This window comes from Canis lupus, chromosome 7 (genome assembly GCF_048164855.1).
Source record: "Canis lupus baileyi chromosome 7, mCanLup2.hap1, whole genome shotgun sequence".
Lineage (NCBI taxonomy): Eukaryota > Metazoa > Chordata > Mammalia > Carnivora > Canidae > Canis > Canis lupus.
The window spans coordinates 72,888,268-72,900,042 of NC_132844.1; positions in this window are offsets into that span (position 1 = coordinate 72,888,268).

Sequence of the window (11,775 nt, forward strand, 5' to 3'; positions counted from 1 at the left end):
TGCTCAACTCTCAGAAGTATGATGCTTTTGGACAAGGCGTTCAGCTACCTTCTCACATATGGAACTTAGTATGTAGCACCTGTCTACCACAAGAATTACTGGGAAAACGTGAATTGAGCTTGGAGGCACTCGTCTTGTGTGCCGGGAGATTCCAATTACCTCTCCCAGCACTTCCGTCAAACAGCGAGCCTAGGCCTTTTAGAAGCCAAGGGTACCAGCAGGCTGGATGTGGAGGTACAGGCCATAAGCTCAACTCTCAGAAGTGTGTATGCATGGGAGGCAGATGTCTGCTACCCGCTCGTACATGGGATTTGGAACCTAGCTACACTCTGGTTGAGGAAAGCCGTTGGAAATCGCTGTATTCAACTCAGATACACGGGAGTTCAGGCCCAGTACTCACACATGCTTTTCCCGCAACCTCTCCCAGCCACTAACATAAGGATGTTAGCAGCTACTCCTACAGTCAGGCAGCATGCGGGAGGGTTCTGCCCTGTCCTCAGCTCTCACAGGGAAGCATGTCTTGAAGCCAGCTAGCTGTCAACTAGCTGCATTCCTATGGCAGTGAGAAGGTAGCAGTATTCTGAGTCAGGAGGTTCCAAGATTACCAGTCGACTGCACCTGGGGATACCCTCCAGGTCTGCATTGTTACCCTGCGTCTCAGAAGCCTCTGGCAAACGTCTCTGCTGAAGACCTGCGAAACTCACTCTGCAGGCAGTGTGGAACTGTGAGGGACTGAGGCTGAGCTCAACTCTCAGAAGTAAGATGGTTTTGGACAAGGCGTTCAGCTACCCTCTCACGTATGGAACTTAGTATGTAGCACCAGTCTACCACAGGAATTACTAGGAAATCGCTGAACTGAGATTGGAGGCACTAGTCTTGTGTGCCGGGTGATTCCAATTACCTCTCCCAGCACTTCCGTCAAACAGCGAGCCTAGGACTTTTAGAAGCCAAGGGTACCAGCAGGCTGGATGTTGAGGTACAGGCCATACCTCAACTCTCAGAAGTGTGTATGCATGGGAGGCAGATGTCTGCTACCCACTCGGACATGGGATTTGGAACCTAGCTACACTGTGATTGAAGAAGGACATTGGAAATCGCTGTATTCAACTCAGATACACGGGAGTTCAGGCCCAGTGCTCACACATGCTTTTCCCGCAACCTCTCCCAGCCACTAACATTAGGATGTTAGCAGCTACTCCTACAGTCAGGCAGGATGCGGGAGGGTTCTGCCCTGTCCTCAGCTGTCACAGGGAAGCATGTCTTGAAGCCAGCTGTCAACTAGCTGAATTCCTATGGCAGTGAGAATATAGCAGTACTCTGAGTCAGGGGGTTCCAAGATTACCACTCTACTGCACCTGGAGATACCCTCCAGGTCTGCATTGTTAACTTGTACTCAGAAGCCTCTGGCAATCGTCTCTGGTGAAGACGTGTGAAACTCACTCTGCAGGCAGTGTGGAACTGTGAGGGACTGAGGCTGAGCTCAACTCTCAGAAGTAAGATGCTTTTGGACAAGGCGTTCAGCTACCTTCTCACATATGGAACTTAGTATGTAGCACCTGTCTACCACAAGAATTACTGGGAAATCGTGAATTGAGCTTGGAGGCACTCGTCTTGTGTGCCGGGAGATTCCAATTACCTCTCCCAGCACTTCCGTCAAATAGCGAGCCTAGGCCTTTTAGAAGCCAAGGGTACCAGCAGGCTGGCTGTGGAGGTACAGGCCATAAGCTCAACTCTCAGAAGTGTGTATGCATGGGAGGCAGATGTCTGCTACCCGGTCGTACATGGGATTTGGAACCTAGCTACACTCTGGTTGAGGGAAGCCGTTGGAAATCGTTGTATTCAACTCAGATACACGGGAGTTCAGGCCCAGTGCTCACACATGCTTTTCCCGCAACCTCTCCCAGCCACTAACATAAGGATGTTAGCAGCTACTCCTACAGTCAGGCAGCATGCGGGAGGGTTCTGCCCTGTCCTCAGCTCTCACAGGGAAGCATGTCTTGAAGCCAGCTGTCAACTAGCTGCATTCCTATGGCAGTTAGAAGGTAGCAGTATTCTGAGTCAGGAGGTTCCAAGATTACCAGTCGACTGCACCTGGGGATACCCTCCAGGTCTGCATTTTTACCCTGCGTCTCAGAAGCCTCTGGCAAACGTCTCTGCTGAAGACCTGCGAAACTCACTCTGCAGGCAGTGTGGAACTGTGAGGGACTGAGGCTGAGCTCAACTCTCAGAAGTAAGATGGTTTTGGACAAGGCGTTCAGCTACCCTCTCACGTATGGAACTTAGTATGTAGCACCAGTCTACCACAGGAATTACTAGGAAATCGCTGAACTGAGCTTGGAGGCACTAGTCTTGTGTGCAGGGTGATTCCAATTACCTCTCCCAGCACTTCCGTCAAACAGCGAGCCTAGGCCTTTTAGAAGCCAAGGGTACCAGTAGGCTGGATGTGGAGGTACAGGCCATAAGCTCAACTCTCAGAAGTGTGTATGCATGGGAGGCAGATGTCTGCTACCCACTCGGACATGGGAGTTGGAACCTAGCTACACTGTGATTGAAGAAGGCCATTGGAAATCGCTGTATTCAACTCAGATACACGGGAGTTCAGGCCCAGTGCTCACACATGCTTTTCCCGCTACCTCTCCCAGTCACTAACATTAGGATGTTAGCAGCTACTCCTACAGTCAGGCAGGATGCGGGGGGGTTCTGCCCTGTCCTCAGCTCTCACAGGGAAGCATGTCTTGAAGCCAGCTGTCAACTAGCTGCATTCCTATGGCAGTGAGAAGGTAGCAGTACTCTGAGTCAGGAGGTTCTAAGATTACCACTCTACTGCACCTGGAGATACCCTCCAGGTCTGCATTGTTAACTTGTACTCAGAAGCCTCTGGCAATCGTCTCTGGTGAAGACGTGTGAAACTCACTCTGCAGGCAGTGTGGAAGTGTGAGGGACTGAGGGTGTGCTCAACTCTCAGAAGTAAGATGCTTTTGGACAAGGCGTTCAGCTACCTTCTCACATATGGAACTTAGTATGTAGCACCTGTCTACCACAAGAAGTACTGGGAAATCGTGAATTGAGCTTGGAGGCACTCGTCTTGTGTGCCGGGAGATTCCAATTACTCTCCCAGCACTTCCGTCAAACAGCGAGCCTAGGCCTTTTAGAAGCCAAGGGTACCAGCAGGCTGGATGTGGAGGTACAGGCCATAAGCTCAACTCTCAGAAGTGTGTATGCAGGGGAGGCAGATGTCTGCTACCCGCTCGTACATGGGATTTGGAACCTAGCTACACTCTGGTGGAGGAAAGCCGTTGGAAATCGCTGTATTCAACTCAGATACACGGGAGTTCAGGCCCAGTGCTCACACATGCTTTTCCCGCAACCTCTCCCAGCCACTAACATAAGGATGTTAGCAGTTACTCCTACAGTCAGGCAGCATGCGGGAGGGTTCTGCCCTGTCCTCACCTCTCACAGGGAAGCATGTCTTGAAGCCAGCTGTCAACTAGCTGCATTCCTATGGCAGTGAGAAGGTAGCAGTCTTCTGAGTCAGGAGGTTCCAAGATTACCAGTCGACTGCACCTGGGGATAACCTCCAGGTCTGCATTGTTACCCTGCGTCTCAGAAGCCTCTGGCAAACGTCTCTGCTGAAGACCTGCGAAACTCACTCTGCAGGCAGTGTGGAACTGTGAGGGACTGAGGCTGAGCTCAACTCTCAGAAGTAAGATGCTTTTGGACAAGGCGTTCAGCTACCCTCTCACGTATGGAACTTAGTATGTAGCACCAGTCTACCACAGGAATTACTAGGAAATCGCTGAACTGAGCTTGGAGGCACTAGTCTTGTGTGCCGGGTGATTCCAATTACCTCTCCCAGCACTTCCGTCAAACAGCGAGCCTAGGCCTTTTAGAAGCCAAGGGTACCAGCAGGCTGGCTGTGGAGGTACAGGCCATAAGCTCAACTCTCAGAAGTGTGTATGCATGGGAGGCAGATGTCTGCTACCTGCTCGTACATGGGATTTGGAACCTAGCTACACTCTGGTTGAGGTAAGCCGTTGGAAATCGCTGTATTCAACTCAGATACACGGGAGTTCAGGCCCAGTGCTCACACATGCTTTTCCCGCAACCTCTCCCAGCCACTAACATTAGGATGTTAGCAGCTACTCCTACAGTCAGGCAGCATGCGGGAGGGTTCTGCCCTGTCCTCAGCTCTCTCAGCGAGGCATGTCTTGAAGCGAGCTAGCTGTCAACTAGCTGCATTCCTATGGCAGTGAGAAGGTAGCAGTATTCTGAGTCAGGAGGTTCCAAGATTACCAGTCGACTGCACCTGGGGATACCCTCCAGGTCTGCATTGTTACCCTGCTTCTCAGAAGCCTCTGGCAAACGTCTCTGCTGAAGACCTGCGAAACTCACTCTGCAGGCAGCGTGGAACTGTGAGGGACTGAGGCTGAGCTCAACTCTCAGAAGTAAGATGGTTTTGGACAAGGCGTTCAGCTACCCTCTCACGTATGGAACTTAGTATGTAGCACCAGTCTACCACAGGAATTACTAGGAAATCGCTGAACTGAGCTTGGAGGCACTAGTCTTGTGTGCCGGGTGATTCCAATTACCTCTCCCAGCACTTCCGTCAAACAGCGAGCCTAGGCCTTTTAGAAGCCAAGGGTACCAGCAGGCTGGCTGTGGAGGTACAGGCCATAAGCTCAACTCTCAGAAGTGTGTATGCATGGGAGGCAGATGTCTGCTACTCACTCGGACATGGGAGTTGGAACCTAGCTACACTGTGATTGAAGAAGGCCATTGGAAATCGCTGTATTCAACTCAGATACACGGGAGTTCAGGCCCAGTGCTCACACATGCTTTTCCCGCAACCTCTCCCAGCCACTAACATAAGGATGTTAGCAGCTACTCCTACAGTCAGGCAGGATGCGGGAGGGTTCTGCCCTGTCCTCAGCTCTCACAGGGAAGCATGTCTTGAAGCCAGCTGTCAACTACCTGCATTCCTATGGCAGTGAGAAGGTAGCAGTACTGTGAGTCAGGAGGTTCCAAGATTACCACACCACTGCACCTGGAGATACCCTCCAGTTCTGCATTGTTAACTTGTACTCAGAAGCCTCTGGCAATCGTCTCTGGTGAAGACGTGTGAAACTCACTCTGCAGGCAGTGTGGAAGTGTGAGGGACTGAGGGTGTGCTCAACTCTCAGAAGTAAGATGCTTTTGGACAAGGCGTTCAGCTACCTTCTCACATATGGACCTTAGTATGTAGCACCTGTCTACCACAAGAATTACTGGGAAATCGTGAATTGAGCTTGGAGGCACTCGTCTTGTGTGCCGGGAGATTCCAATTACCTCTCCCAGCACTTCCGTCAAACAGCGAGCCTAGGCCTTTTAGAAGCCAAGGGTACCAGCAGGCTGGATGTGGAGGTACAGGCCATAAGCTCAACTCTCAGAAGTGTGTATGCATGGGAGGCAGATGTCTGCTACCCGCTCGTACATGGGATTTGGAACCTAGCTACACTCTGGTTGAGGAAAGTCGTTGGAAATGGCTGTATTCAACTCAGATACGCGGGAGTTCAGGCCCAGTGCTCACACATGCTTTTCCCGCAACCTCTCCCAGCCACTAACATTAGGATGTTAGCAACTACTCCTACAGTCAGGCAGGATGCGGGAGGGTTCTGCCCTGTCCTCAGCTCTCACAGGGAAGCATGTCTTGAAGCCAGCTGTCAACTAGCTGCATTCCTATGGCAGTGAGAAGGTAGCAGTACTCTGAGTCAGGAGGTTCCAAGATTACCACTCTACTGCACCTGGAGATATCCTTCAGGTCTGCATTGTTAACTTGTACTCAGAAGCCTCTGGCAATCGTCTCTGGTGAAGACGTGTGAAACTCACTCTGCAGGCAGTGTGGAACTGTGAGGGACTGAGGGTGGGCTCAACTCTCAGAAGTAAGATGCTTTTGGACAAGGCGTTCAGCTACCATCTCACATATGGAACTTAGTATGTAGCACCTGTCTACCACAAGAATTACTGGGAAATCGTGAATTGAGCTTGGAGGCACTCGTCTTGTGTGCCGGGAGATTCCAATTACCTCTCCCAGCACTTCCGTCAAACAGCGAGACTAGGCCTTTTAGAAGCCAAGGGTACCAGCAGGCTGGCTGTGGAGGTACAGGCCATAAGCTCAACTCTCAGAAGTGTGTATGCATGGGAGGCAGATGTCTGCTACCCGCTCGTACATTGGATTTGGAACCTAGCTACACTCTGGTTGAGGAAAGCCGTTGGAAATCGCTGTATTCAACTCAGATACACGGGAGTTCAGTCCCAGTGCTCACACATGCTTTTCCCGCAACCTCTCCCAGCCACTAACATTAGGATGTTAGCAGCTACTCCTACAGTCAGGCAGCATGCGGGAGGGTTCTGCCCTGTCCTCAGCTCTCTCAGGGAGGCATGTCTTGAAGCCAGCTATGTGTCAACTAGCTGCATTCCTATGGCAGTGAGAAGGTAGCAGTATTCTGAGTCAGGAGGTTCCAAGATTACCAGTCGACTGCACCTGGGGATACCCTCCAGGTCTGCATTGTTACCCTGCGTCTCAGAAGCCTCTGGCAAACGTCTCTGCTGAAGACCTGCGAAACTCACTCTGCAGGCATTGTGGAACTGTGAGGGACTGAGGCTGAGCTCAACTCTCAGAAGTAAGATGGTTTTGGCCAAGGTGTTCAGCTACCCTCTCACGTATGGAACTTAGTATGTAGCACCAGTCTACAACAGGAATTACTAGGAAATCGCTGAACTGAGCTTGGAAGCACTAGTCTTGTGTGCCGGGTGATTCCAATTACCTCTCCCAGCACTTCGGTCAAACAGCGAGCCTAGGCCTTTTAGAAGCCAAGGGTACCAGCAGGCTGGATGTGGAGGTACAGGCCATAAGCTCAACTCTCAGAAGTGTGTATGCATGGGAGGCAGATGTCTGCTACCCACTCGGACATGGGAGTTGGAACCTAGCTACACTGTGATTGAAGAAGGCCATTGGAAATGGCTGTATTCAACTCAGATACAGGGAAGTTCATGCCCAGTGCTCACACATGCTTTTCCCACAACCTCTCCCAGCCACTAACATAAGGATGTTAGCAGCTACTGCTACAGTCAGGCAGGATGCGGGAGGGTTCTGCCCTGTCCTCAGCTCTCACAGGGAAGCATGTCTTGAAGCCAGCTGTCAACTAGCTGCATTCCTATGGCAGTGAGAAGGTAGCAGTACTCTGAGTCAGGAGGTTCCAAGATTACCACTCTACTGCACCTGGAGATAGCCTCCAGGTCTGCATTGTTAACTTGTACTCAGAAGCCTCTGGCAATCGTCTCTGGTGAAGACGTGTGAATCTCACTCTGCAGGCAGTGTGGAAGTGTGAGGGACTGAGGGTGTGCTCAACTCTCAGAAGTAAGATGCTTTTGAACAAGGCGTTCAGCTACCTTCTCACATATGGAACTTAGTATGTAGCACCTGTCTACCACAAGAATTACTGGGAAATCGTGAATTGAGCTTGGAGGCACTCGTCTTGTGTGCCGGGAGATTCCAATTACCTCTCCCAGCACTTCCGTCAAACAGCGAGCCTAGGCCTTTTAGAAGCCAAGGGTACCAGCAGGCTGGCTGTGGAGGTACAGGCCATAAGCTCAACTCTCAGAAGTGTGTATGCATGGGAGGCAGATGTCTGCTACCCGCTCGTACATCGGATTTGGAACCTAGCTACACTCTGGTTGAGGAAAGCCGTTGGAAATCGCTGTATTCAACTCAGATACACGGGAATTCAGGCCAAGTGCTCACACATGCTTTTCCCGCAACCTCTCCCAGCCACTAACATTAGGATGTTAGCAGCTACTCCTACAGTCAGGCAGCATGCGAGAGGGTTCTGCCCTGTCCTCAGCTCTCTCAGGGAGGCATGTCTTGAAGCCAGCTAGGTGTCAACTAGCTGCATTCCTATGGCAGTGAGAAGGTAGCAGTATTCTGAGTCAGGAGGTTCCAAGATTACCAGTCGACTGCACCTGGGGATAGCCTCCAGGTCTGCATTGTTACCCTGCTTCTCAGAAGCCTCTGGCAAACGTCTCTGCTGAAGACCTGCGAAACTCACTCTGCAGGCAGCGTGGAACTGTGAGGGACTGAGGCTGAGCTCAACTCTCAGAAGTAAGATGGTTTTGGACAAGGCGTTCAGCTACCCTCTCACGTATGGAACTTAGTATGTAGCACCAGTCTACCACAGGAATTACTAGGAAATCGCTGAACTGAGCTTGGAGGCACTAGTCTTGTGTGCCGGGTGATTCCAATTACCTCTCCCAGCACTTCCGTCAAACAGCGAGCCTAGGTCTTTTAGAAGCCAAGGGTACCAGCAGGCTGGCTGTGGAGGTACAGGCCATAAGCTCAACTCTCAGAAGTGTGTATGCATGGGAGGCAGATGTCTGCTACCCACTCGGACATGGGAGTTGGAACCTAGCTACACTGTGATTGAAGAAGGCCATTGGAAATCGCTGTATTCAACTCAGATACACGGGAGTTCAGGCCCAGTGCTCACACATGCTTTTCCCACAACCTCTCCCAGCCACTAACATAAGGATGTTAGCAGCTACTCCTACAGTCAGGCAGGATGCGGGAGGGTTCTGCCCTGTCCTCAGCTCTCACAGGGAAGCATGTCTTGAAGCCAGCTGTCAACTACCTGCATTCCTATGGCAGTGAGAAAGTAGCAGTACTGTGAGTCAGGAGGTTCCAAGATTACCACACCACTGCACCTGGAGATACCCTCCAGTTCTGCATTGTTAACTTGTACTCAGAAGCCTCTGGCAATCGTCTCCGGTGAAGACGTGTGAAACTCACTCTGCAGGCAGTGTGGAAGTGTGAGGGACTGAGGGTGTGCTCAACTCTCAGAAGTAAGATGCTTTTGGACAAGGCGTTCAGCTACCTTCTCACATATGGACCTTAGTATGTAGCACCTGTCTACCACAAGAATTACTGGGAAATCGTGAATTGAGCTTGGAGGCACTCGTCTTGTGTGCCGGGAGATTCCAATTACCTCTCCCAGCACTTCCGTCAAACAGCGAGCCTAGGCCTTTTAGAAGCCAAGGGTACCAGCAGGCTGGATGTGGAGGCACAGGCCATAAGTTCAACTCTCAGAAGTGTGTATGCATGGGAGGCAGATGTCTGCTACCCGCTCGTACATGGGATTTGGAACCTAGCTACACTCTGGTTGAGGAAAGTCGTTGGAAATGGCTGTATTCAACTCAGATACGCGGGAGTTCAGGCCCAGTGCTCACACATGCTTTTCCCGCAACCTCTCCCAGCCACTAACATTAGGATGTTAGCAACTACTCCTACAGTCAGGCAGGATGCGGGAGGGTTCTGCCCTGTCCTCAGCTCTCACAGGGAAGCATGTCTTGAAGCCAGCTGTCAACTAGCTGCATTCCTATGGCAGTGAGAAGGTAGCAGTACTCTGAGTCAGGAGGTTCCAAGATTACCACTCTACTGCACCTGGAGATATCCTCCAGGTCTGCATTGTTAACTTGTACTCAGAAGCCTCTGGCAATCGTCTCTGGTGAAGACGTGTGAAACTCACTCTGCAGGCAGTGTGGAACTGTGAGGGACTGAGGGTGGGCTCAACTCTCAGAAGTAAGATGCTTTTGGACAAGGCGTTCAGCTACCATCTCACATATGGAACTTAGTATGTAGCACCTGTCTACCACAAGAATTACTGGGAAATCGTGAATTCAGCTTGCAGGCACTCGTCTTGTGTGCCGGGAGATTCCAATTACCTCTCCCAGCACTTCCGTCAAACAGCGAGACTAGGCCTTTTAGAAGCCAAGGGTACCAGCAGGCTGGCTGTGGAGGTACAGGCCATAAGCTCAACTCTCAGAAGTGTGTATGCATGGGAGGCAGATGTCTGCTACCCGCTCGTACATCGGATTTGGAACCTAGCTACACTCTGGTTGAGGAAAGCCGTTGGAAATCGCTGTATTCAACTCAGATACACGGGAGTTCAGTCCCAGTGCTCACACATGCTTTTCCCGCAACCTCTCCCAGCCACTAACATTAGGATGTTAGCAGCTACTCCTACAGTCAGGCAGCATGCGGGATGGTTCTGCCCTGTCCTCAGCTCTCTCAGGGAGGCATGTCTTGAAGCCAGCTAGCTGTCAACTAGCTGCATTCCTATGGCAGTGAGAAGGTAGCAGTATTCTGAGTCAGGAGGTTCCAAGATTACCAGTCGACTGCACCTGGGGATACCCTCCAGGTCTGCATTGTTACCCTGCGTCTCAGAAGCCTCTGGCAAACGTCTCTGCTGAAGACCTGCGAAACTCACTCTGCAGGCAGTGTGGAACTGTGAGGGACTGAGGCTGAGCTCAACTCTCAGAAGTAAGATGGTTTTGGCCAAGGTGTTCAGCTACCCTCTCACGTATGGAACTTAGTATGTAGCACCAGTCTACCACAGGAATTACTAGGAAATCGCTGAACTGAGCTTGGAAGCACTAGTCTTGTGTGCCGGGTGATTCCAATTACCTCTCCCAGCACTTCGGTCAAACAGCGAGCCTAGGCCTTTTAGAAGCCAAGGGTACCAGCAGGCTGGATGTGGAGGTACAGGCCATAAGCTCAACTCTCAGAAGTGTGTATGCATGGGAGGCAGATGTCTGCTACCCACTCGGACATGGGAGTTGGAACCTAGCTACACTGTGATTGAAGAAGGCCATTGGAAATGGCTGTATTCAACTCAGATACAGGGGAGTTCATGCCCAGTGCTCACACATGCTTTTCCCGCAACCTCTCCCAGCCACTAACATAAGGATGTTAGCAGCTACTCCTACAGTCAGGCAGGATGCGGGAGGGTTCTGCCCTGTCCTCAGCTCTCACAGGGAAGCATGTCTTGAAGCCAGCTGTCAACTAGCTGCATTCCTATGGCAGTGAGAAGGTAGCAGTACTCTGAGTCAGGAGGTTCCAAGATTACCACTCTACTGCACCTGGAGATAGCCTCCAGGTCTGCATTGTTAACTTGTACTCAGAAGCCTCTGGCAATCGTCTCTGGTGAAGACGTGTGAATCTCACTCTGCAGGCAGTGTGGAAGTGTGAGGGACTGAGGGTGTGCTCAACTCTCAGAAGTAAGATGCTTTTGGACAAGGCGTTCAGCTACCTTCTCACATATGGAACTTAGTATGTAGCACCTGTCTACCACAAGAATTACTGGGAAATCGTGAATTGAGCTTGGAGGCACTCGTCTTGTGTGCCGGGAGATTCCAATTACCTCTCCCAGCACTTCCGTCAAACAGCGAGCCTAGGCCTTTTAGAAGCCAAGGGTACCAGCAGGCTGGCTGTGGAGGTACAGGCCATAAGCTCAACTCTCAGAAGTGTGTATGCATGGGAGGCAGATGTCTGCTACCCGCTCGTACATCGGATTTGGAACCTAGCTACACTCTGGTTGAGGAAAGCCGTTGGAAATCGCTGTATTCAACTCAGATACACGGGAGTTCAGGCCCAGTGCTCACACATGCTTTTCCCGCAACCTCTCCCAGCCACTAACATTAGGATGTTAGCAGCTACTCCTACAGTCAGGCAGCATGCGGGAGGGTTCTGCCCTGTCCTCAGCTCTCTCAGGGAGGCATGTCTTGAAGCCAGCTAGGTGTCAACTAGCTGCATTCCTATGGCAGTGAGAAGGTAGCAGTATTCTGAGTCAGGAGGTTCCAAGATTACCAGTCGACTGCACCTGGGGATAGCCTCCAGGTCTGCATTGTTACCCTGCGTCTCAGAAGCCTCTGGGAAACGTCTCTGCTGAAGACCTGCGAAACTCA